We start from the raw sequence: 26,213 nt of genomic DNA, 5'->3' as shown, positions 1-26,213 counted from the left end.
ATATACGGTGGGTCCCACAAAAGCCGGTGATGTCACTACAGCAGCTATATAGCTGGTGTGAGATTCACCAGCCAATCCCTTTTGAATGCAGGTGGGTCCCACATGGGGCCCACCACATATACATATGAATATATATATCATATACATATATTAAATTATATGATATTTTATATATCTGTATATATTATTACTATTTTATCAAATGTTGCATCTAACGTCTAGGGCATGGACAGTTGCCTGACGAACGGTGTACATGGCATACTCACATCACGTGGGACCCACAGAACTTGCGGACGTTAATTCAACAGCCGTCTGCTGCTAGGGTCCCACATCCTTAGATGATGGATGGTGCAGATTAACACATATATCATGGTGAATTCCCACGTGCTGGGTACAACACGATGTATTCCACCTGAAATTTGCATCTGTCCATGGCCTAGATGGATGGCTGGATTAAAAAAACATTTCAGTGGGGTCCCACCACACGTGCAGCACGTGCAGGGTGGCCCCACCTGAAATTTACATCTATCTTATTCTCTTTGCACAATCATAAGGTTGGACGGTATGGATATAACAAATTCTATCACTGTAATGGCAGGACGGTTAGGATATATCACATACATCATGCGGTGGGTCCCACCGTCAATGGATGGTGTGGATGGACACCCGACCTATGACGCAAATACAACAGTTATATATACCTGTGCGTGGTGCACGAGCCAATCAGGTTACAAAGGTGGTTCCACGTGGGGCCCACCAGATATATGTAATATTATATATATATATATATATAAACTTCATCTGCGGCATACCCACGTCCAGCGACCACCGTCCATTGGACTGGACGGTGTGGACGCGAGACACGTGCATCACGGTGGTCCCATGGCAGCGTGGCCCACCCCCTGGATAAAGTTGATATTTGGGTTTCCCTTCATCCAGGCCAGTCGGCTACAAGGTCGGCCACTGCTGGTGGACAGTGGGCAGCTCACAGCTAGACATTCAGTCCATCTGGATTATCCAGAAATTCTGGACAATCGACGTCCCACGCATGCATCATCAAGTGGGCCATACATATCATCAGCACCATAAAGAGAGAGAGAGAGAGAGAGAGAGAGAGAGAGAGAGCAGCATGATGAGGGCCCTGCCACTATGGGCCCCTTTAGGATCTACAACACATACATCAAGACGGGCCCCAATTACAAGTGAGCCCTTAAATCACAGAAAAATAAAATAAAAATAACCCACCTCAAGATCTCGTCTTCCTTCTTCCACCAACAGGTTCTAGAGCTCCAAAGAATCAAGATTCAATGGTTAAGATTGATTCTGGAGGGTGGAGATGGGAGGTAGGAAGGTGGGCCACACCTATCTCTTTCTCATGAAGAACTTGGATGTCCACCTCCCATGGTTGCTTGAGAGAATAAGTTTGAAAATGGGAGAAAGAGGGAGGAGTGATGGGATGATAAGGGAAGGGTGGAATGGGTGTTGTAAGGAAGGGAATGGAAAGATATAGGTTTAGTTGAATTTTGGGTAAAAGATGGATGAGTGGGGAGAGAGAAAGTTGACTTGTGAGGGGTGAGGTGGCATAGGGCATGGGTGGTTGTACTTGACTTGTGAAATAATGTGTACTTGATTGATTGATGTGATGGGTTGTAGAGATTCTCTCGTAATTCGCAACGCGCGGCATTTTTTTGGAATGAACGCGGGCCCACATCTCTTAGCCCGGGTATAAGATCGATGCACGAGTCGCAGCGTTCGAACAGCGGTGACAGCGCGGTCGTTAGGGTACAAGTTTCGAGTCGAGTTGACTCCGATGTGCAGGACTTGGCTTAGGATCGCACACAAACATCAGATACATGTTGAGGGTAGCCGGAATTCGACCGGGAGGATTGCGGAAGCTTACGGAACGGTGCGGTCTAGGATACGAGTCTCACAATAGGGCCCACCTTAACATTTATTTTCCATCCAATCTGATCATATGGTCACAAAGACCTGAATTAAGAAGAAAAACCAATTTCATATTGATCTAGAACTTCTGACCCCAAACGGGTTCAATGATAGTCGTTCAATCCCACTGGTTTTTGCAGTGTGGTCCATCTAATAGATCTGCCTCATTTTTAGTCTCAGGCCTTGAGAGGAGCTTGCCAATTGGACGGACGGTTGAGATATAACACATACATCATGTATGGGCCCCACAGATGGGTGGTGAAAACCACACATACACATCTCAGTGACATCCACCGTCCAGACATCTGGACAGTGTGGATGTAAGGTAAATACATCACGGTGTGGCCAACCGTCCAGCCATTTGGACAGTGTGGACCATCACATACATCATGGTGGCATTCCACAGCTGCTGGACAACAGTCTAGCAGCGTCCTTAAATGGATGGTTTGGATTAAAATCGGACCCATGGTCCTTTGCTGACATTAGTACAACAACCTTAGGGCTGGTGGGGTCCATAGATGGATGGTGTGGATTAAACCATACATCTGGTGGTTCTCACCGTCTGGATAATGGACGGTGTGGATGAAACACATACATCGTGTAGACCCACAGAACTTGCTGACGTGGGTCCAACAAGCTGTGGGCCCAAATGAATGGACGACATGGATTCCACCCACACATCAGGTGGGCCCCAACCAGATAGACGGACGGTGTGGATGAAATCCACACACGTCAGGTGGGTCCCACGGAACTTGGCGATGTCAGGAATATTGCTGGTGTGAGGCGTATGCCGGCCAATTCAATTTCCCATGGGTGGTTCCCACATAGGGCCCACCATCATATGTATATAGTATATTATATTATTATAATATATATATATATATATATATATATATATATATATTTACTTTAAAAAAATCTCCAGTGTTCAGCCCACTGTCCAGCAAGCTGGACGGTGCTGGATAACACACATGCATCACGGTGGTCCCATGTGGGTGGGCCACACGTGCTGGACCAAACCGATATTCGTGTCTTCCGATCATCCAGGCTGTCCAACTGGACCGCTAGTCTAGCAAGGTGGACAGCAGGCCATCCCACCTGTTGGATGGTCTAGATCGTCCTTAGGTGGCCTAGTAATTCAAGAGAAAGGAGAGAGAGAGAGAGAGAGAGAGAGAGAGAGAGAGAGAGAGAGAGAGAACGAGTACGAGTGATGGAGGGACCCCAGCACTATGGGCCCTCCCTTCCATGCATTACAACATACATCAAGTGGCTCCCATCACATGTGGGCCCACAAATCAAAATCAACGGTGGAGATCCCTTCTCCACCAAAATGCAAAGTCTAGATGACCCTTCTCATACAAGGAAATTAAACATGATGATGGGGTCCATGGAGAATGGCCCCATCATGGGATGGATATATGAATCATGGTGGGCCATCGGCCACACCTAGGGTCCAAAGTGAGATCCATACCATCAATCAGTAGGCCCCACTTAGCCCATCATCAAAACATAAACTATGAGCCTATAAAACACCCACCATTGGATCTTCTTGGTCCGATGGAATGCCAAACTCTTTGGCTCTCACTTTGATGGAGGTTGATGAAGGTTGTAGGGTTGACATGGGAGATGAGAGGCGTAGGAAGTGGGCCTTGATCTTGGGTTCTCTCTCCTTAGTGCTTGAAAATGGTGGAGAATGAGATGGGATGGAGTAAAATGAGAGAGGAGTGATGTGTGTAAGAAGGATGGAATGAGAGGGATGGGTAGTATAAGAGAGGGATGGGTGTGTGTAAGAGAGAGTTGACTTATGGGGGTGAGGTGGCATGGGGTATGGGTTGCTTGTCTTTGTTGGTAAGAAAGGGATGGGAAAGGCATGGGTTGTGTACTTGACTAGTACTTGATTGATTGATGTGATGGGTTATAAAAATTCTCTCGAAATTCACAACATGCGGCGTTTATTCAGAAAATAAGCAGGCTCACAACTCCTAGCCTGGGTATCGCATTGGTGTGCAAGATACGGCGTTGGAACCGCCGCGATGGTGCGGTCACGATTGTACAAGTTTTGAGTCGAGTCGACTTAGATCTATGGGATGCAACTGAGGGTCGCACGCAAATGCCGATTACAGGTCTCGGATTGATAAAATTTGATAGGGAGAATCACGGGAGTCTACAGAACGGTACGGATTAGGATACGGGTCTTACATTACGTCTATCATAGGTTGAGTATCCAATACGATAAAATCCACTCAACAGTAGAATTTATCGACCTGGACCAACACATCCTCAATCATCCCTCTCGGTACACGAACTAAATGATCAACAAGTTATAGTGTGGTCCGGGTGGGTTTTAATTCACCTAGACCCAATTGTTCGTAGATCGAGTAAGGGATTAGATTTACACTTGCCCCTAAGTCAAGGAGTGCATGTTCAATCCGGTGATTCCCAATTACATAAGTGTTGGTTGGGTACCATGATCCTTATATTTTTGTGGCACATCTTGCTTAAGGATGACACTCACTTTTCCTATCAAAAAGATCTTCTTTTGTATGTTTTTCCATCTTTTGGTAGTGCATAGATCTTTTAAGAACTTGGCATATGAAGGGATTTGTTTCACGGCATCCAATAGAGGGATATTGACTTTTACCTATTTAAAAACCTCCAAAATGTCCTGAGAGTTAGATAGAGGTTTTGGTGCAATCAACCGCTGGGGGAATGGCGCAATAGGCTTGTATTCTCTCTCTGGTTCTTTCTCTTGTGAAGCAATGCTAGGTCCATCATCCTCTTTTACTTTTTTCATGTTCTTGGGCTCATCAGCCCTCATCGGAATGGTCTTATCAATCAAATTTCCACTTCTCATAGTGGTGATGGATTTCGCTTGCTCTATGTGTTGGAAAGAGCTCGGGTCACTTAATTCACATTGAAGTTTAAGATTAAGTTAAGGTTGGGTTGGGAAAGTCCACTTCTCCCTAATCGCTAAGTATGACTCAATTCTTTGCATAGCCTTTGTAAGGTCTTGTAATACTCAAAGCGTGCTTTGCTCGACAAGCTCTTGAGTTTGTGTGGAATTTTGAACCGGCTCCTCTTGAGGTTTCCCTTGATTCAGGAATTGGGTAGGGATCCCTTAAAGAGTAGCAATTTTTCTACTCTTCCAATGAAGTTTGGATGGTTCCTCCAATTGGAATTATGTGTATTTGAGGTAGGTCTGTTGAATGGGTGTTGGTAGTTGTTTACAACATTTGATTGCTCATTCAACAGTCCTTGAAAAGTAAGAATTGTTGGGCAATTTTCAATTGTATGTATGTTGCAAGCACAAATACCACAAACAACTTCCACAACCGCCTTAGGTCTAGTAGGTTCCACTTTCTTAAGTTTTATGGCCTGGACTTTCCTTGTGAGATTAGCCACTCTTGCACTCAGGTCATCTTCTTCTTTTAGAACATACATTCCTCCTTTCTCTCTTGATTGAATAGGCTTAGAAGTGGTAGGTCATGGGGAGTGAAATTTCAATTAGACTGCTACCATTGAAGTACAAATGTATGACTAAGTGTCCTAGAGGGGGTGAATAGGACTTTTAAAATCTCTAATCCTACTAAACTATAAATTCTACCAATTTAAGACATGTTGAGAAGGATTATTAAGAAATCATTTACATTCATATTATAAAGCAGAGAGAGATCTAAGTGCTGCATTTTATCAAACATGTATTGTGTATAAGTAGACACTCCAACAGTCAATCCATGTGAACAAGAATAATCATCACAAACGCAATACTATATAGTGGTTCAGCTATATGACTACTCCACTCTCGGCTGATGCACTCCACCCTAGGGTGTGATGGATTTCACTATCCAATGGTTTTAAATCAGGTTAACCATAAGCCTTCAAAACCTACAGAAGGTATTGCTTATATAAGGCAATCACACATGCCTACACAAGGCAAATAAATCCTATACAAGGACACTATACGTATTCTCTTATCGGAGGCCTACGAAAAGGTCTTAACAAGTTTGTGATATAAACTTTAAATCTCAATCCTATACAAGGAAAGGTCTTCGGATTCTATGGACTCTAATAACTTACTCGTAAGTAGGTGAGCCCCATTTCTAGCACATACTGAAGATGATCTCCCTTGTTGATGAAGGGTCTTTAGCTCCCTTGATCCGCAACAACTGTAAATGTTCCCAATGCAAGTCACCAGTGTTAGGTCAAGGTATTTTGAGAAATCTTCTCTATTGAATGTTGGTCTTTAAGTGAAGATAAGATTCCAAAATATTATGCATTCAAAGGATTCCAGCTCAATGATTTTCCAATAAATGTGTTGCTGAAGGATCCTTGAATGGTGGAGTTCATTCTTCAATCCAATCTATTGATTCTTTAATGATTGCATTTAAGAAGGGGTTGAAGGATGAACTCCCGTTAGAAAAGGGATTTAAGATCGTAGGTAGTATTCCTACATCAATAACTCTTTTAAATCTCACTATTTTTCTTAGTACAAACCAAGAAACCAAGCCTCCGAATATAAAGGCAAAAATCCCAATGGTAAAAAACGGGCAAATTTTGTCTACATTAGATGACATCAAAGTGTGTTCGATGTCATCGAAGGTCACTTTTGATGTCATCAAGTGATAGTTCAATGACATTACGATTTTCACTAAAAATGCTTAGAGCTTGCTTGACAATCTCATTTAATTGTTCTATGTCATCGAAATTTAAATTTCGATGTCATCAAAGGCAGTTTGATGAAATTAAAGAGTTCAAATCATCTTTTATAAAACATTATGGACAAGTCTGGTCCATTTTTCAATGTAATCGAACATATCTTTGATGTCATTGAAATTTGAATTTTGATGTCATTGAAGAGTTCATAATTTTTTAATAGAACTCTCTGGACAAGTCAGGTCCATGTTCGATGCCATCGACTATACATTTGATATCATCGAATTTTAAATTTTGATGTCATCGAACATAGCTCGAGTCATCGAGTATTTAAATGATTTTAGATCTGAGCTTATTGGACATATGAGTGCTTATTTTTCAATGTTATCGAGATAAGTTCGATGTCATCGAACATGTAAGTTCGATGTCATCGCACATTGTTCGATGTATTCGAGATTTGTTCCAGAATATTAATTTGGTTGCTGGACATTTGAGTGCTCTTTTTCGATGTCTTCGAACCCTATTCGATGTGATCAAGATTTGTCCCAGAATTTTGGTTTGGTTACTGCACATTTGAGTGCTCTTTTTTTATGTCATCGAACATGTAAGTTCGATGTCATCGATCCCTATTCAAGGACTCGAAAGTTGTAGAAAACTTGTGATTTTTCCAGAGGTTCTTGCAACTTGTTTTTCTAATCTTGCCAAGATATTTTCCTAGTTGATTTTGGGAAAAAATAGTTCATTTTTAAGGGGATTATTACCTGAGGTGTTTTGGTCATAGGATGTGAGGTTTAATTTACCTTTGAAGATCTTTGAACACTTCCACTTTGTTGAGTCTTCAGCTTGTAGTTCTTCCATGTGGGGCTCACTAGACTCAATGACTCAACCGTCACATTAATTAACAAACAAGGGCACTTTCAGGGAGATGTCCCATGGTTGCGCATTTTCAACAAATTTATCAAAATAATCCCACGCACCATCAACTTCCTTGTTCATGAATTCCCCATTACACATCATCTCTACTAATTGGCTCATGAGTGAAGTCAATCCGTTGTAGAAAAGCTAATTATCAATCACATTTCATAGCCATGATGTGGATACGAATTAATGAGATCCTTATATCACTCCCAAGATTGGAAAAAGGTCTCTTCCTCTTTTTGAGTGAAATTCATTATTGTATTCCTTAAGGTATTTGTTTTGTGAAATGGGAAGAAATTTTTGTGGAATTCTTGTGTCATCTTGGCCCATGTGTCGATGGATCATGGCGTTAAGGAATGCAGCCAAGACTTAGGCTTTTCCTTCAAGGAGAAAGGAAACAATTTCATTCTAACTGTATCATCAGACGCGTTTGGGAAGTGTAATGTGGCAACTGTCTCATTAAATTCCTTAATGTGTAAGTATGGACTTTCAGAGTCTAGTCCATGAAACTTAGGAAGGAGTTGAATTACTTCCAATTTGAAGTCCACGTTCCTGCATTGATTGGAAATATCATGCATGAAGGTCTACTTACCCTTACTGGTTGTAAGTAATCTCATAAAGTATGAGGCGGGGGAGCGTTATGCACCTCATTCTCATCTTAAATTTTCTCAACTAGATGTTGAGGTTTATTTGCAGCCATTACTTCAATTGATTTAGAGGATCTCAAGTGGTGTCTAATCCAGTGATGGATAGGCAACCCTTCAACTAATCCTCCTTCACTTAAGAGACGTCTAGTATTGTCACGAACCCACTTGGGCATGAAACACTCTCACCCTTAAATTCTAAACAACTAAAGCCTAAGAAAAAGAAAATTACAAAAATAAGAAATCTGGAAAGAAAAGAGAGTTGGAAAGAAATTACTGGATTAGAGTTGCTATGTTAGATTCTAAAAAATAGAAAACAATGTTAGTTTCTGAAAACGAATTTAGAAAATCCTAATAGCAAAAGTTAACCCTAATCCTAACCTAATTCTAATGTTAATCAATCTCAAAAAAAACATAGCCGAAGTCCCCAACAATGGCACTAAAAATTTGTTCACAACCCCAAGTGGAGGACTGCAATGCAGTAATAACTTGGTGAGATGTATGTTGAATCCACAAGTACTTATATGTGTGTCTTTCTGAAATAAACAAAACTAGAACTAGGAACTAGATTTAAGTAATAATCTGAAGAATTGAGAGATCAATGATTTAACAATCAATAAAAAAAGGAAAACTAGAGCTTCAAGGATCCACATGTAGCTATTAAGATACTACCTTACTTGAATCAAAGAGATACAACTAGAATTAGAGTCATATCCTGTCCAGTTGGATGATAGAGCAATAAAAACCTAAAAATCTGAATTTTCCATCGTCATAGTTCTCTTATGAAGCGTTCATGTGATAATTGCAGGGAATTCAACCATCCACCATTCTTATAGATGATGGTGAATCACGAATTTTACATATCACACACTTCCAAAACAGATAAGAAGATATCAAAAGCTTTCATAGCATCTACTGTAATTTCAGTTACAATAAACCATAGAAAACTGAAAATATTCCTTTATTCAAACCAAAAATTAATGGAAATCCAACATGTACTTGAATCAAAGTAAAATAACCATCAAAATAAACTACTGCTTCACCTGTTAGCCCTAGTTAAGAGATTAGATGGTCATAGCTAACTAAAAAGGAAAAGAAAAACTAAAAGATATACTATAATCCATGAAGAAATTGAAGTGGAAGAACATTGTTGGTGCTCCACCTAGGCCTTTTCTCCCTTTTAAAACCCTAGAAGATGATTTGGAATAGCTTAGGGACTCCTTTAAACATTTTTGCAACTCAAACTTTTTCACCACCTCGAAAAAGTTCGCAAACAACCTCATATTTATGCATTCTATTGATCTTTGATGACAAACTTTGATGTCATCGAAGGTCTTCGATGTCATTGAAAAATTGTCTAGAACTGTCCAGCAAGTTTAGGCCAAATTTCCTAAAATTGTCAATGAGGCCTTTGATGACATCAAAGTCTATTTTTGAAATTATTTCAGAACTTTCACTTTTTAGACTCGGAGTTTCAGAATATGTTTTTTCTGGCCAATTGTCAGGATTCCTTTTCTTCACATTAAATCTTCGATTCTCTTGATTCCTTACTTAGTTTCCTTGGATATTTGGCATGTAAATTCTTCATTAATGACTTCTAAATCTTCAAATCCTCATTTAGTAATATTTCAAGCATAAACATTCTTTTTAACATCAATTTCACCTTAAGCTCTCAAAATCACCTTGCACATAAAAATATGCATAATTAAATCGATTAAGCACTATCATGTTTATAAAACCAAGGCATAAATAGGGAGAAATATGTAATATTTCATATTTAACAATGACATCGAAGGCTTACGTAGTGTGAAAGGTACAATGTTTCTAAATTCGAATCCAACTGACTTTCGATCCTTCGATGGCATCGAAGTCCAATTCGCGTAAAGCTGCATAAATTAGAGTCAGTTTTGAAGTCTATTTTTGTAAGACTTATAAATAGTAGTTTTCTAGGTTCTCCTAAGCATAAATTAGGGTGGGAAGAGTAGAGCAAAGGGTGGTGTTACTTCCGAGGAGTTCTTCTTTCCTTTTCTAGTTGGTATTTATGTTTCTTGTTTAAGAGTTTAATTTTAATCATGTTTATGGTTAGTTAAATCTCTTTGCTAGAGCTAAAAGATGAAGCTTATAGTTTATTTTGATGCTTATTTTCTTTGATTCAAGTTTATATTGAAATTCCATTAATTATTAGTTTGAATGAATGAATATTTTCAATTTTCTATGATTTATTATGACCGCAATTACAGTAAATGCTCGGGAAGCTTTTAATATTTTCTCATCTATTTTACAATTGTGTGATTTGTAAAATTCATGATCCACCATCGTCTATGGGCATGGTAGATGCATGAATTCCCTGTGATTATTGCATTGGTACTTCATGAGGAAACTAAACTAATGAAAGTTCAAAATGTTATTTAACTACTCCATGATCCAACTGGATTAGATAGGACTCTGATTCTAATTGTGTTATCATTGAATCAAGTAAAGTAACATCATAATAACTACAATTTCATCCTTAGCTCTCTAGTTTTTCCATTATTATTGATAGTTTATCACCATTGATCTCTCTTATTTCAGAATTTAATTTTAGTCGAGATTCTATTTCTAATTCTAATTTATTTCAGAAACACACACATAGAAAGTCCTTATTGATAGTTTATCACCGAGTTCTTACTACATCGTAACCCTACACTTGGGGTTGTGGACAGTTGACTAGTTGCACAAGGCTACTCTTAGATTGAGGGAATTGACTTTGATGGCCCTTATAGCGCGACTTAAGTCTATTTGAATCCTTATGTCCATAGCTTGTGCTTTATCATTTAAAGTATTTCATATGAATGTAAAAGGTTTCTTCTTAAATGGTGTTCTTGAGGAAGAAGTATACGTAGAACAACCAAGGGAATTTATTGATATCAAATATCCTCATCAAGTGTATAAATTGAGGAAAGCACTTTACAGTCTTAAACAAGCTCCACGTGAGTGGTATGAACAGTGAACTTAATTTTTGATTAACCATAAGTTCAATAAGGGGAGTGTGGATAAAACACTCTTTGTTCAAAAGGTTGGGGATTCCTTCTTTATTATGTACTTTTATGTGCGTGACATAGTGTTTGGTTCCACATGTGAAGAAATGGCTCATCTGCTTTTGTAACGCCTTGAAATTCGGGGGTCGAGCATAACTTAGCTCCCGAGTTCCCAAACATCACTTATGCAACATATTTAATGATGGATGTATGTTGACTGTATTAGTGCATAAAACACGGAATAGATTAAGCCAAAACACAGATATAATTCAGGGATAAGTGAAGAAAGCAAGCAGAAGACTTATAGAAATATATGTGTACAAGTGTAAATCCCTGAAGTACATATACAAATAGGTCGTATGAAAGTGTTACTTATCAAAATTATAAGTATCAAGTTACATCATTTAAATTCCCAAAAATATTCCCAGAGTCCCACGCATCAGACCGAGGCTCGCTAGAACCCGTCTAAAAACTGCATATAAGAGAAAGCAGCCTCATCATCATCCATCTCCCGCTCTGCCTCAGAAGTCGCATCAACATCTGCAACATCAGAACCTAAGACAGAGTCTAGTGGGTGTTTAACACCGCCCCAGAACGTGGGAGTGAGTGATCAACTCAGTGAAACAGTAAGGCACTGGTTAGCATGTTATCAGTTCAATCAAACAGTAATGATAAAGCAGAACAATTAAATAAATCCTAAGTACTCTTGTTAATGCAAGGATGTATGCAAAATGATGCGTGCCATCACGCGTACACCCTCAGCGTCTTCATCTTACGTTACGCATGACACCACCTCAAAGTGCGCCACATCTACAAAGCACATGCAAATGCGGTGCATGGATATGATTACCAAGTTGTTATTAGTCCATTTCATACAGCAGGATTGGGAAGCTAAGATACCTTCCTCATGTCACCATCCAAACAGTGATCCATTCTAGGGTCGTCAATCCTAGTCGTCTCATACGATCATATATTTGAGGTCGTAGCAAAGGGCTCGTCACCAATCAATGCATGCCTTTCATACCTTCGTTACTACACCAAGGCTCGTCACCTCAATGCGGTATCCAGGTGTACTCGAGGTCATTACAGAGGGCTCGTCACCAATCAATGTAGGCCGACAGCACGAATATAGTGTCCCATACCACCATAATTGGCTCACGAGTTTAGTTGCTCACTGGTCACTACGGGGAGGCTCGTCACCCCAGCGTAGGCCGACAGCTCGACCACGGTGTCCCATACCACCATGTCCGGCTCATGAGTCTTAGCGGATCAAGGTACCATGGTTATTAGAATTTTACTGGTAAGTTCGGTACCCTAGATTCAAGCAGTAGCGTCCATACATGGTGAACATACATCGGACAATCGGGTTACTTGGCGAACTCGACTAGCACGAGCGCACGTTGAGTTGAACGACATAGAGTACGCAAACACTCCGCGTGGCCAAACCACTGCCGACAACTCTAATACGGCTCGGGTTCGTCTAATACGTCCTACGTGGCGAAAGTAACCTCAGCCACGATCATGAAGCAGACTACCAATTTCCTAGACTAATGCATAGTCCCAAACTCATTACACTACAACAGATATATGAATTGAATGTAGAACAGTAAAGGAAACAACAACTCAAATCATGGTGCATAAGCACTTGAGGAATATCAACTTAACATAGATGTAAGCATAAGTAATGCTTGAATTTAAATAACATGGAATGTAACTAGCAAGAAGGAATCATGCACATCAATAGGAGTGTTGAGAATCACTTCTCAACGCCCGCAATTAGTGTAATAAGTTACACTTTAGATCATTCATGCATTTCTACAAACACTTAGAATACATGGAACAACATACATGACATATGTTGAAAAACAAGCATTTGGACAATTCCTTTTACCAAGGAGTTGTCATACATACATCTAGCATACATACATGACAAATAATCATGGCAAACACAAGTGCATATTTTATACGTATACGGCACTTTATACATACACATAAAATACACAAATCTTAATATACCACATGCATATCAGGAACGTAAAGAAAACACAACATTTGGCATGTGAAATCTCATCCATAACAAGAATAAATCACTAACTGGCATTGAAAGCCTTGAAAACCATAACCTATACACTTAGAGTCCACACCTTAACTAGAAATAGAACACCGAACTGATTTCAGACGATATGTCTTCGTCAACAGCGACAGAACAACCTAAGGCAAGAATAGAAATGAGCTACAATAACACATAGACTCATCTAAGCTCTAAAACAGGTTAGGGTTAGGTTAACTTACCCCAAGATGAACTCAGAACTGTCAGAATAACGATTCAAGTGAAGGTTCAAGGATGTAGAAGAACAGGAAAGAATCCAAGATGATTCACCAACTTATCTCTCACTATCTCTCTCTTTTCCACTCTCTCTCCAAGCTAGGGTTAGAGAAAATTCGTATGGAAAAGAGGGCTAGGGTTTAAGGACTATAAATAGGCCTCATATTGATGAAAATAACCCCAGGGCCAAGGTATACTTAGGTTATAACCAAAGTAAGCCTCTCTCGATCCAACGAAGCACTTCTGGTGGGCCAAAAACCACGAAAGGTCGGACTTAAGCTCACTGACCATGGATCTAGGTCAGGCTGAGTTTTCGTACCGACCGGCTCTTCAGATCAGCCATGGCGGACCACACTCAATTCAACAGTCACGGAATCTCGATCAGGTCCACAAGCACAAGGATATGCTTAGGCCACCTTCCCTGATCAGAGGGTGAAATTGGGTCAGAATCCGACGGTCAGATAGCTTGAAATCATCGCGCAAGTGACACGACTCAGATTTCATAAAAGCTTATTAAATATCCAACCGTTCTCACACTCCTTACTCCGAACTCAAACAAATCGACCCAGAACATCACATGGACTTGATTTTTGAGGTGATGGTCAAGCCCAACTCGGTGACCACAACAACCTAAGATCATTGCTATCGGACTTTCGACGCGCGGTCCAGGTCCGATCCAGAACTTTCAAAAATTCTCCAGAACAACTGGATTTAGCGATGGATCCCAGATTTCAGAGTAACATAGCGTTAACTAATCTACAAGTTTTGAGACATGCAGATACAATTTAAAGTGATTGATGCGAATTTCACAAGCAATCGAGTATAGCGCTAATTACCCCAAAAATAACTATTTAAGGAAAGATTAGCATAAAAATTTCCAAGGTCGTTACTGTAAGACCCGTGTCCTAATCCGTACCATTCTGTTAGCTTCCGCGGTCCTTCCGGTCAAATTTCGGCAACCTTCGCACCGAATTCGGTGTTTGCGCATGATCCTAAGCCAGGTCCCGCGCATCGACGTCGGCTCGATCTGAAACTTATGTCTTGACGATCGCGTCGTCGCCACGGTTCCAACGCCGTGACTTGCGCACCGAACCGATACCCAGGTAAGAAGATGCCGATCAGCGTTTATTCCGAAGAAACACCGCGCGTTGCGGATTTCGAGGGAATCTCTACACAATTAGTCCCTCTAATTAACCATAAATGCAACCATGCCTCAAAGTACTTCACCCATTCCCTCTTTTTCCAAAAGTCCACCATCTTTCCACCTCACCATTCCTCTTTTTCTCATTTTCAACTTCAACCATCCCTCTTCTCCACCAATTTCAAACTAAACCATACCTCTCATCACTCCTTTCTTACAACCATCACTCCACTCATCCCTCCACCCATTATTTCTATCTCTCCCTCTCATTCTCTAGCAAATTTTCCAAATCCCATGAGAAATTTCACTCATCCAACACTCCTCTCTCAACTTCAAGTGTGGCCCACCCTCTCATCTCCAATCTCAACCATTCATCCTTCATCAATCTCCATTAAAAGTGAAGGTAAGGAGCTAAGGAGTCCAAGGGAGCAAGGAAAAGGAAGATAAGGTGGGTGATTTTCCATTATTTTAAATTTTAGGGCCCACTTGTTGGTGGGACCCATTTGGATGTATGTGATTTAATCAAGAGGGCCCATAGTGGCGGGGTTCCTCTATCTCACCGTGTATCTCTCTCTTTATCTCTCTCATTCTTTCTTTGTAATGGTGTGGATCCCACCGATAGGTGTTACATCTCCTCCGTCCATCTACATCAGACGGTGTGGCCCACTCTATTATAGGTGATGATCCGCACCCTCTACTATTGGGATGGGTCCAATGCATCTTTTTATATGTATATATATATATATGTATGTTATAATAATAATATAATATGTACTTATATATATATACAATATAAGGTAAACATTAAATGTATATATATATATATATATATATATATATATATTGGTGGGCCACATTCACGTGGGACCCACCACATCTTTTTTGGGAATATATACAAACCGTCCAGCGTCCCTGGACGCTGGACGTTGCAACAATGAACCTTAAAAAAAAAAAAAAAAAGAGAAGAAAGGAGTGGTGGGCCACTCATGCAGGCCCCACCTTGATGTATATGTAAGATCCGAGCCGTCCATGTTGTTCCTCAACTCATTTTAGGCGTTGAGCCGAAAAATGAAGTTGATCCCATTTTCTGGCGGGCCGTACCATAGGAAACAGTGTCCCTACCTTTGATTTGCTCCCTGATGCTCCTGTACATCTGAAAAAGCCCAATATTGGACTCTATGGGTTGGTATCAAGCCACAGAGACCAATGGATGGAGTGGATCTTACTAAAGCGGGCCCCACCTGGGAAAAACCGCGGAAAACTCTGTTTCAAATAAAAACCACTGGCAGAGCGCGCAGGCAGCGCCTGCGCTGGGCTGCCTGACGGACGGACATGCTGGGGCTCACGGCCCCAGCTGTGGGCCCCACCTTGGTGCTTTCAACCATCAACACCGTCCATTTGATGGGTCCCCTCAGGCCACACGTCCACTCCAAAAATCAGCCATAAAAGGAACTCAGGCGGGCCATACCATTTAAAATCATGTGAAGACATGCCTAAAACATATAAAATCGTTGGTGGGGCCTACCTGAGTTTTGGATGTCGTTGAAACTTGGTCTGTACGGTCATTTAGATGGGACCCACACAATGGATGGGCTGGATTGTGAATCACATCTCGGTGGGCCCCAAAACAAAAAAAAAAAAAAAAAAAATTTAAAACAGCAGCAGCAGCGCTGCTGCTGCTGCAGTGACGGGCGGCCAAGAGGCAGGGACCCACGGCTCCATCCGTGGGCCCCACCATGATGTATATTTTGTATCCACACCGTCCATTTGGTGGGCCACTATTTGACATGGACCCCCCTCAAAAATCAGGCCAATCCAGTGCTCGGGCGGCCCACATCACAAGAAACAGTGTGAATTGAACTCTACCATTGAAACCCTTTCTGGGTCCACAGAAGTTTCAGATCAAGCTGAAAATTGTCGTTCCCCTCCTCCCTTGCCCGTGTGACCTTATGAATAAGTTGGATTTCAAATGAACATTTCAGTGGGCCTTACCCAAGGTCCAAGTGACCTTATGAATAGGTTGGATTTCAAATAAATATTATGGTGGGCCCTAGGCCCATGTGGTGGAGCCATATTGATGTATTTCTGGCCGTTGGGGAGGCCCACCTTGATATATATATATAAGGCCCATGAGGTTAGGCCCATTCAACGTATTGGTGGCCCGATGTCGAGGCCCACTCTGATATATATAAGGGCCATGTTACGAGACCCATTGTGAAGTTTTCAAAGGCTCATGGGTTATGGCCCATTGCAATGTACATAAGGCCCACTAATGCGGCCCACTTGACTTATATAAGGCCCATATAAGATGGCCCATTTGATGTATCTGAGCACTATGGGTCGAGGCCCAATGAGATGTATATTAGTCCATTGCAATGTGTGATTTCCTATGGTTTGTGTAATGGTGCTTTATGGCGGGCTAAGCCTTGGGAACAATGTTGGTTTGACGTCCACATTGTAAGGACAATGTTGGTTAAATGTCCGCATTGTCACACTCCTTAAGGCCACTGATAGGTTCATACTTATACTCTGCAGGCCGTCTAGGCCCATTTCTGTGATACGCAGAGCCCATCCCTATATGCATGTTTAGTATAGATCCATGGTTCATGATCATTCGCATCATATGTATGCCTGACGTGAGGAGTGACCGATCATAGCATATGCCTTTGGGCAGACTGTTTATGGGCTCCCTAATAGGCGGAGTTGCCCCATATAAGTGCATGGTACATACAGACTGTTGCATGACTGATAATGTGACTCATGCACTTGCATTTGTGTGATTATAGTTACTATATGCCCTAGCGACATCAGGGCCATGGCCTCCACAGATACATCGTGGATGGCAGGATTGGAGACCGAAAATATTTGATTTTAGCATACGGGCACCATAGATGTCCCTGGGTGAAAATCCCTAAACCCGATGGTACCAGAGGATGACTCCAATGTCGAGACCGAGTGGATATATGAGCGCACGAGGGCCGAATACCAGGAGGCCGCGTCTCCCACTGTGTCGTGGTCGGTTGGAAAGGAGTGTGGCCTTACTCGCCCGAGGGTAGGGGGCAATACTAGGCTGAGTTTGACCAGCTCGCGAATGGGTCCGCTATCGACGTGCCGGATAGGTATTGGCAGACTATTGGTCAGGCGGATAGTGAGGTTTCTTACGCTCATTTGGACTGTGCGGCTAGGAGACCGACAGTGCCATTTGGAGTGTATTGAACCCCGGTGATTATCCAGAATGAAAACTGTACTGATACATGTTGAGAATTGGCATGCTTGAGTTGCATCTCGCATCGCATGGCTGTGTATGACCGATAGCATTCATATCTTGCACCGCATAGCCTTGGTACGGCTGATTGCATTCATGTGCTCATCACCATGTTTCCGCATCACTCTGACCTTGCATTTTGAGCACGTTTATATTGCGCACATACTTACACCACCCTCTAAGCTTTCCATAAGCTTATGCACGATTGATGCGTGCAGGTGACGCCAGGACGCAGTCGCAGCCATAGTCTCGCCGTAGTTGGACCGTGCAGACGAGCTTCTGGAGTTTTGTTTCTTTTATCACATTGTATTTTCCTTTTCTATCGCATTGTACTCAAAAGTTTTTGATCTTAGTGGATTTTGTGGTGGTGTTCTTGTGGTTATTGTTTGTGGGTTATGCTTTTGTTATGCTCATTATGAATCAGACTGATGACTTGAAATCCTCCTTGTAGTATTCCAGGATCGGAACCTGGTGAATGGGTGCCGGGATCCGAAAATGGGGTTCTACGGAGGCTGTCGGCGCCGGATTCGGCGATCGGGAATTTTGTGAGCCCGGTTTCCGAGTTCGGGGCGTGACAGAAGTTGGTATCAGAGCATAACTCGGGAATAACCAAGAACAACATTACATGTCTGCTATGAATGATTAAGTCCTAAGTTCGGATAGCCTAGCGATCTTTTATTACAGACCCTTAACATGCGTGCCTTCGCGAGCCTTTAAGTTGATAGGCACCTTCGCTCTTTCCTGTAGGACATGGCGCGTAGGAGGGTGACCCGATCGACTCCCGCACCATCATCGGATACTTCAGCTCCACCACCTGCGACTCCCGCACTACCACCTACGACTCCTGCTCCGCCACCAGAGATTCCTACCGCTCAGCCTGAGGATGTCGCTCCTCTACCAGAGATTCATACCGCCCATCCTGAGGATGCTACACCTCCACCAGAGACCGGTGCGGATCCGACCGTATCCGTGAGTGCTTCCCGATTCAGCAGAATCAGGCTGTGATGGCCGCACTTCAGGGGCAGAGCAGACACCGGTTGTTTCACCGGCCCAAGCGCAGGAGCGCGCGAGTGCCCTACTTCGAGAGTTCGACAGTTTGACCCTCCGCGATTCCAGGGCGAGCCAGATCCGACGGCTGAGAGGTGGCGCTACGATGTGGAGAAGATCTTGATACCATGTCATGCACGACCGAGCGGCGAGTTCGGTTGGCAGTGTTCTTTTTCAGGGCGAGGCCGAGCACCGGTGGACCTCGGTTACCCGCGTCGAGGACCTGACTACATCTGGACATGGGATGATTTTGTAGACCGATTCGAGGAGCAGTACTTCCCTACCACATTTGACATCGAGAGCACTAGAGTTCGAGACTTTGGTGCAAGGAGATATGGCACACTACGCGGCCCGTTTTGTGGCGCGATCGAGGTTTGCGCCATATATGATTGATGATGAGGCGGAAGGCCCGCCATTTCGAGCGGCTTACGTTACGGTCTTGAGGCCGTGTGATTGGGCACGAGCTTCCGACCTTCCAGGCAGTGGGGAGGGCTCAGATCTATGAGACGGAGTGGGCGGCGCGAGCCGATAGAGATCGAGAGGAGGGTCGAAGAGGCGAGACCCCTTCAAGCGGCTCCCAGCGGCGGCGGCGACCACGAGGTATAGGAGCCACCCACTTGCTAGAGCTCAGGGCACCAGCGGCACCTCCGGCGCCACCCCGGCAGCTTGCGGGGACTTGTTTTGGATGTGGTGGGTCAGGGCATCCTGTCTGAGTGCCCTCGCCCTCATCTGCGGCAGCCGAGAGGATCACAGCAGCCTCACCTACATCGGCCGAGAGCACCACGGCCTCGGCCACGGCGGCGACCTCAGCAGCGACCTCAGCAGCAGCGACCCCATCAGTAGCAACCGCAGCCACCTCGGCCACCGAGGCCCCGGCGGCGAGAGCGCGGTATAGGCCGCCGCGAGCGGCAGCGGCACCGAGGGACCTCGAGAGAGACGAGGCACCTCCCGGCCCGGCTCGAGGCTAGGTTCTACGCGGCTCAGCAGGACCCGCAATCATCCGGAGGAGTCGTCGAGGAACTTTCCGTCTCTTCATGCATCGCCCGAGTATTATTTGATTAGGCGCTTCTCACTCATTCATGTCCAGGGATTTCTGCGTTCGATTGGATTGCCGATAGAGTCTACTAGTGAGGGATTGATCGTATCGACGCCCTTGGGGAGAACCGTAGTATTGGGCCGTCTGTCCATCTTGCCGGTTCTTGTCGGTGATATCTTTTGGCCCGCTGACTTGTTTGTGCTGCCGATGTGATTTCGACGTTATCTTGGGCATGGATTGGCTTGCTGAGTATCACGCTATCTTGGACTGTTCCGTGAGGACAGTCACATTCTGCATACCAGGCTTGCCGCAGTTCCAGTTCATCGCCGAGCCTAGAGGAGAGTCGATGTCTTGCTTGATGTCCTGTGCAGTCGAGGAGCCTATGGCCATTTGTATTGATCGGTTGCCGGTTGTTTGCGACTTCCCCGACGTATTCCAGGAGATTCCAGGATTGCCTCCTCGCCGTCATATCGAGTTCCAGATCGATCTTGTGCCCGGTACCGCGCCTATCACGAAGGTCCCTTATCGTATGACACCGATGGAGTTGAAGGAGTTACAGCGACAGTTAGACGAGTTGTGAGAGTTGGGATTCATCCGTCCGAGTAGTTTTCTGTGGGAGCGTCGGTACTCTTCGTCAGTAAGAAGGATGACTCATTGAGGCTCTACGCAGATTACCGTGAGCTTAATCAGGTCAAGATTAAGAACAAGTACCCGCTCCCAAGGATAGATGATTTATTTGATCAGTTGCAGGGTGCACAGTTCTTTTCTGAGATTGACCTGCGATCCGGTTATCATCAAATTCGGGTCTGAGAGGAGGACATCCCGAAGACGGCTTTCAGGACACGTTATGGTCATTTTGAGTTTCAAGTCATGTCCTTCGGACTGACCAATGCACCCTCGGTCTTCATGCAGTAAATGAGCGAGGTCTTCCGTCCATATCTCGATCAGTTTGTTATGGTCTTCATCGATGACATTCTAATATATTCGAGAACCCGTGAGGAGCATATGCAGCATCTGGAGATCGCTTTGCAGACCCTCCGTGCCCACCAGTTGTATACTAAGCTAGAGAAGTGTGAGTTTTAGCAGGAGGATATGAAGTTACTTGGTCACATGGTGACGAGGGAGGGTGTCGCAGTGGACCCTTCGAAGATTGAGGCAGTGCGTCAGTGGGATCAGCCCACAACTGCATTCGAGATCCTCAGTTTTATTGGTTTAACTGGATATTATCGGCGTTTCATTGAGGGCTTCTCCCGTATTACAACCCCATTGACCAGGTTAACTCGGAAGGGCGCAGAGTTTATTTGGAGTGACGCCTGTGAGCGAGCATTTATGGAGCTGAAGGACCGTCTGACGTCCGCTCCTGTCCTCACTCTTCCCTCTGGGAGTGATGGATTCGTGGTATTTACCGATGCTTCGCGTATTGGATTGGGTGCTGTCCTGATGCAGCACGGTAGACCTGTAGCATTTGCGTCTCGCCAGCTCAAGGTTCATGAGCTGAACTACCCCACGCACGATTTGGAGCTGGCAGCAGTCGTCTTCGCACTGAAGGTGTGGAGACACTATCTTTATGGGGTTAGGTTCGAGCTCTTCTCTGACCACAAGAGCTTGAAGTATTTATTCTCTCAGTCTGAGCTGAACATGAGACAGAGACGCTGGATGGAGCTTCTGAAGGATTATGATTTTGACCTCCAGTACCACCCAGGCAAGGCGAATGTGGTGGCGGATGCCCTCAGCCGTCAGCCACGAGGCCTGGTGGCACATATGATGATTAAGGAGTGGAAGATGCTCGAGGATATGGCAGAGTACGACTTTGATTTTGGTCTGCAGTCTTCTATCGTTCAGTTATCGAGCCTGTCGATTCAACCCTCTCTTGTCGCAAGGGTGATCGAGGCTCAGCAGACAGATGAGTCGTTGCAGGATTACCGAGCAGATGCGGCATCTGAGAGTCAGACAGATTGACAGATTGGTGCTGACGGTGGACTTCGCTTTAGAGGCCGATTGTGTGTCCCGGATATTCCTGAGTTGCGTAGAGATCTTATGACCGAGGCACATCGATCGCGATTTTCTATCCACCCTGGCTCGACGAAGATGTACCGTGATATGAGGCGACAGTATTACTGGGCAGGGATGAAGCGCTAGATTGCCAGTTTTGTGGCCGAGTGTGACACTTGCTAGCATGTTAAGGCCAATCATCAGAGACCCCCTGGTCTATTGTAGCCGTTGAGTGTCCCGACGTGGAGGTGGGAGCATGTATCTACCGATTTTATCATGGGTTTACCGATGACTCAGCGTGGTCATGATGTCATCTGGGTTGTCGTGGACCGTCTGATGAAGTCGGCACATTTCCTTTCGATTCGTGCGACTTGGCCTTTGGACTGGCTTGCGAGGTTATTCATTGAGGAGATTGTGAGACTGCACGACGTTCCAGTCTCGATCGTTTCTGACCGAGACCCAAGGTTCATGTCTCAGTTCTGAAAGAGTTTTCAGAGAGCTATAGGCACTGATTTGCAACTTAGCATCGCGTATCATCCGCAGACCGATGGCGACCGAAAGGGTCAACCGGATCCTTGAGGATATGCTTCGAACTGCGTGATTGATTTCGGTGGTAGTGGGATGAGCATCTGCGATTGGTGAGTTCGCATACAACAACGGCTATCGGCGACCATTGGCATGGCTCCTTTTGAGGCATTATATGGCGAACCGTGCAGATCCTCGAGTTGTTGGACCGAGGTTGGAGAGCGGCGTCTCCTAGGTCCCGAGCTTGTGCAGGAGACATCGGAGGTTATTGATATCATTAGGCAGAGGATGCGCACAGCTCAGAGCCGGCAGAAGAGTGTTGCTGATCGCCGGCGTCGTCCCTTAGAGTTTGATGTAGGGGACCATGTGTATCTCAAGGTCTCGCCCATGAAGGGCGTAGTTAGATTTGGAGCGAAGGGCAAGCTTGCCCCGAGATTCATAGGACCTTTCGAGATCACTGAGCGCATTGGTGCTGTGGCCTATCGGCTTGCCTTACCATCTCAGTTGTCTGGCGTCCACGACGTTTTCCACGTCTCTATGTTGAGGAAGTGTGGGTCAGACATAGTTCCTGTTATCGACTGGCAGCCGTTGGAGGTTCGTGAGGACACTTCTTACATCGAGTAGCCAGTTCGTATCCTTGATCGGAAGGAGCAGGTCCTCCGAACCAAGGTCATTCCCTTGGTGAAGGTTCAGTGGGGTCACCATTCTGTGGATGAGGCATCTTGGGAGCGCGAGGCTGAGATTCGAGAGCGCTATCCTCATCTCTTTGATGATTGATTGTATGTTGTATGTTATAGGTTGTCTCTGGTATTTATATGGCGATGCCTTGCTTCCTCTTCTATTATGATTTATGTTTTCTTGTGATGATTGTTTAAATTTCGAGGACGAAATTTTTATTTGGTGGGGAGAGCTGTAAGACCCGTGTCCTAATCCGTACCATTCTGTTAGCTTCCGCGGTCCTTCCGGTCAAATTTCGGCAACCTTCGCACCGAATTCGGTGTTTGCGCACGATCCTAAGCCAGGTCCCGCGCACCGACGTCGGCTCGATCTGAAACTTATGTCTTGACGATCGCGTCGTCGCCGCGGTTCCAACGCCGTGACTTGCGCACCGAACCGATACCCAGGTAAGAAGATGCCGATCAGCGTTTATTCCGAAGAAACACCGCGCGTTGCGGATTTCGAGGGAATCTCTACACAATTAGTCCCTCTAATTAACCATAAATGCAACCATGCCTCAAAGTACTTCACCCATTCCCTCTTTTTCCAAAAGTCCACCATCTTTCCACCTCACCATTCCTCTTTTTCTCATTTTCAACTTCAACCATCCCTCTTCTCCACCAATTTCAAACTAAACCATACCTCTCATCACTCCTTTCTTACAACCATCACTCCACCCATCCCTCCACCCATTATTTCTATCTCTCCCTCTCATTCTCTAGCAAATTTTCCAAATCCCATGAGAAATTTCACTCATCCAACACTCCTCTCTCAACTTCAAGTGTGGCCCACCCTCTCATCTCCAATCTCAACCATTCATCCTTCATCAATCTCCATTAAAAGTGAAGGTAAGGAGCTAAGGAGTCCAAGGGAGCAAGGAAAAGGAAGATAAGGTGGGTGATTTTCCATTATTTTAAATTTTAGGGCCCACTTGTTGGTGGGACCCATTTGGATGTATGTGATTTAATCAAGAGGGCCCATAGTGGCGGGGTTCCTCTATCTCACCGTGTATCTCTCTCTTTATCTCTCTCATTCTTTCTTTGTAATGGTGTGGATCCCACCGATAGGTGTTACATCTCCTCCGTCCATCTACATCAGACGGTGTGGCCCACTCTATTATAGGTGATGATCCGCACCCTCTACTATTGGGATGGGTCCAATGCATCTTTTTATATGTATATATATATATATATGTATGTTATAATATATAATATAATATGTACTTATATATATATACAATATAAGGTAAACATTAAATGTATATATATATATATATATATATATATATATATATATATATATATATATATATATATTGGTGGGCCACATTCACGTGGGACCCACCACATTTTTTTTGGGAATATATACAAACCGTCCAGCGTCCCTGGACGCTGGACGTTGCAACAATGAACCTTTAAAAAAAAAAAAAGAGAAGAAAGGAGTGGTGGGCCACTCATGCAGGCCCCACCTTGATGTATATGTAAGATCCGAGCCGTCCATGTTGTTCCTCAACTCATTTTAGGCGTTGAGCCGAAAAATGAAGTTGATCCCATTTTCTGGCGGGCCGTACCATAGGAAACAGTGTCCCTACCTTTGATTTGCTCCCTGATGCTCCTGTACATCTGAAAAAGCCCAATATTGGACTCTATGGGTTGGTATCAAGCCACAGAGACCAATGGATGGAGTGGATCTTACTAAAGCGGGCCCCACCTGGGAAAAACCGCGGAAAACTCTGTTTCAAATAAAAAAAAAAAAGGGGTACCAGCAGCAGCAGCCGCTGCCACTGGCAGAGCGCGCAGGCAGCGCCTGCGCTGGGCCCCACCTTGGTGCTTTCAACCATCAACACCGTCCATTTGATGGGTCCCCTCAGGCCACACGTCCACTCCAAAAATCAGCCATAAAAGGAACTCAGGCGGGCCATACCATTTAAAATCATGTGAAGACATGCCTAAAACATATAAAATCGTTGGTGGGGCCTACCTGAGTTTTGGATGTCGTTGAAACTTGGTCTGTACGGTCATTTAGATGGGACCCACACAATGGATGGGCTGGATTGTGAATCACATCTCGGTGGGCCCCAAAACAAAAAATAAAAAATAAAAATAAAAAAATTTAAAAAACAAGAAGCCGGGATGCAGTGACGGGCGGCCAAGAGGCAGGGACCCACGGCTCCATCCGTGGGCCCCACCATGATGTATATTTTGTATCCACACCGTCCATTTGGTGGGCCACTATTTGACATGGACCCCCCTCAAAAATCAGGCCAATCCAGTGCTCGGGCGGCCCACATCACAAGAAACAGTGTGAATTGAACTCTACCATTGAAACCCTTTCTGGGTCCACAGAAGTTTCAGATCAAGCTGAAAATTGTTGTTCCCCTCCTCCCTTGCCCGTGTGACCTTATGAATAAGTTGGATTTCAAATGAACATTTCAGTGGGCCTTACCCAAGGTCCAAGTGACCTTATGAATAGGTTGGATTTCAAATAAATATTATGGTGGGCCCTAGGCCCATGTGGTGGAGCCATATTGATGTATTTCTGGCCGTTGGGGAGGCCCACCTTGATATATATATAAGGCCCATGAGGTTAGGCCCATTCAACGTATTGGTGGCCCGATGTCGAGGCCCACTCTGATATATATAAGGGCCATGTTACGAGACCCATTGTGAAGTTTTCAAAGGCTCATGGGTTATGGCCCATTGCAATGTACATAAGGCCCACTAATGCGGCCCACTTGACTTATATAAGGCCCATATAAGATGGCCCATTTGATGTATCTCTGAGCACTATGGGTCGAGGCCCAATGAGATGTATATTAGTCCATTGCAATGTGTGATTTCCTATGGTTTGTGTAATGGTGCTTTATGGCGGGCTAAGCCTTGGGAACAATGTTGGTTTGACGTCCACATTGTAAGGACAATGTTGGTTAAATGTCCGCATTGTCACACTCCTTAAGGCCACTGATAGGTTCATACTTATACTCTGCAG

General features: G+C 44.1%; 1 non-coding gene across 1 annotated transcript; it reads left to right on the top strand.

The window, feature by feature from the left end:
- The first annotated feature begins 7,680 nt into the window (after positions 1-7,680).
- LOC131247664 (small nucleolar RNA R71) lies at positions 7,681-7,788 on the top strand. Its single transcript, XR_009171939.1, has one exon. It is a non-coding gene; the product is annotated as a small nucleolar RNA R71 (small nucleolar RNA).
- Positions 7,789-26,213: the final 18,425 nt, after the last annotated feature.

Source organism: Magnolia sinica, chromosome 5 (genome assembly GCF_029962835.1).
Source record: "Magnolia sinica isolate HGM2019 chromosome 5, MsV1, whole genome shotgun sequence".
NCBI lineage: Eukaryota > Viridiplantae > Streptophyta > Magnoliopsida > Magnoliales > Magnoliaceae > Magnolia > Magnolia sinica.
Note: the sequence above shows the minus strand (reverse complement) of the source record. Positions and strands in the feature narration are given on the sequence as shown.